The following is a 951-nucleotide window of genomic DNA, read 5'->3' on the forward strand; positions in this document are numbered from 1 at the left end:
AGGAATTAATTTTTCTTGCAAAAGGGTTTTCTAAGTCTTACCTAGATAGTATACATCTTGAAGGGTAAACCTATCTCCTGATATATACTTTCCTACAACCCGCCTTAAATTCCACTGTTTTAGACATTATGGCTACATCCTAGATAACTATATGATTCATTGTCCTCATTATTGAAAGAAAGCACAAAATATATGCAATCGAGCAATGAAGTAGGCTGAATACTGGCGGAATAGGTAACTTGATTGTTCCTTGTGTTCCTCACTGACCTCACATTCCAACATAACCAGCATACGGTGCCCTTTAAATACAGGAGTTCCGGCATCTCTGCTACCTGCCCATGATGACACCTATGCTATCTCACAATGCCAACTGAGAGGTCCATGCTATCTTCATTTCCCAATGATGACAAGTGTACCGTCCATTCCTACAATACAACCATCACCACTTCCCATATATGGAAGGTCATTCCACCAATAAAAGAAACCTGCAATTTGTCATCTCCAATCCCAACAATAGCACCATAAATACCTATCCAAAACTGTAACCACTATACACATTGGTGATAAAACAACACTTATAACCTCTTTATTGGTCATATGTATAGCTTCCTTAATCTCTGAATAGATTATATGCATGAAATCCAAGTAAGCCTTATCAGGGTTACCCCTATCTAACTAATAATCTGAATATTATAAAATAATTAAGAATTAAAAACATCTAAGTAATGTGAGAAACCTACATAATCCCTAATTAGGTCATGCATACGAACAATATTCATCACTTCAAACAATAACAAATCAGTTGTTAATTAAAACTATAACCTATAAAATCCTTCACAATTTATGGTTGGTTTATAACAGTAACTTGTAAATCAACTACTTTAGTTACCAACCTAGTAGTGTAACTGTCTTGATCTATCCAGTTCGGCCTTCCTACTGTTTAAAGGCGGG

The sequence above is a fragment of the Tuber melanosporum genome (assembly GCF_000151645.1).
Source record: "Tuber melanosporum whole genome shotgun sequence assembly, scaffold_125, strain Mel28".
Taxonomy (NCBI): domain Eukaryota; kingdom Fungi; phylum Ascomycota; class Pezizomycetes; order Pezizales; family Tuberaceae; genus Tuber; species Tuber melanosporum.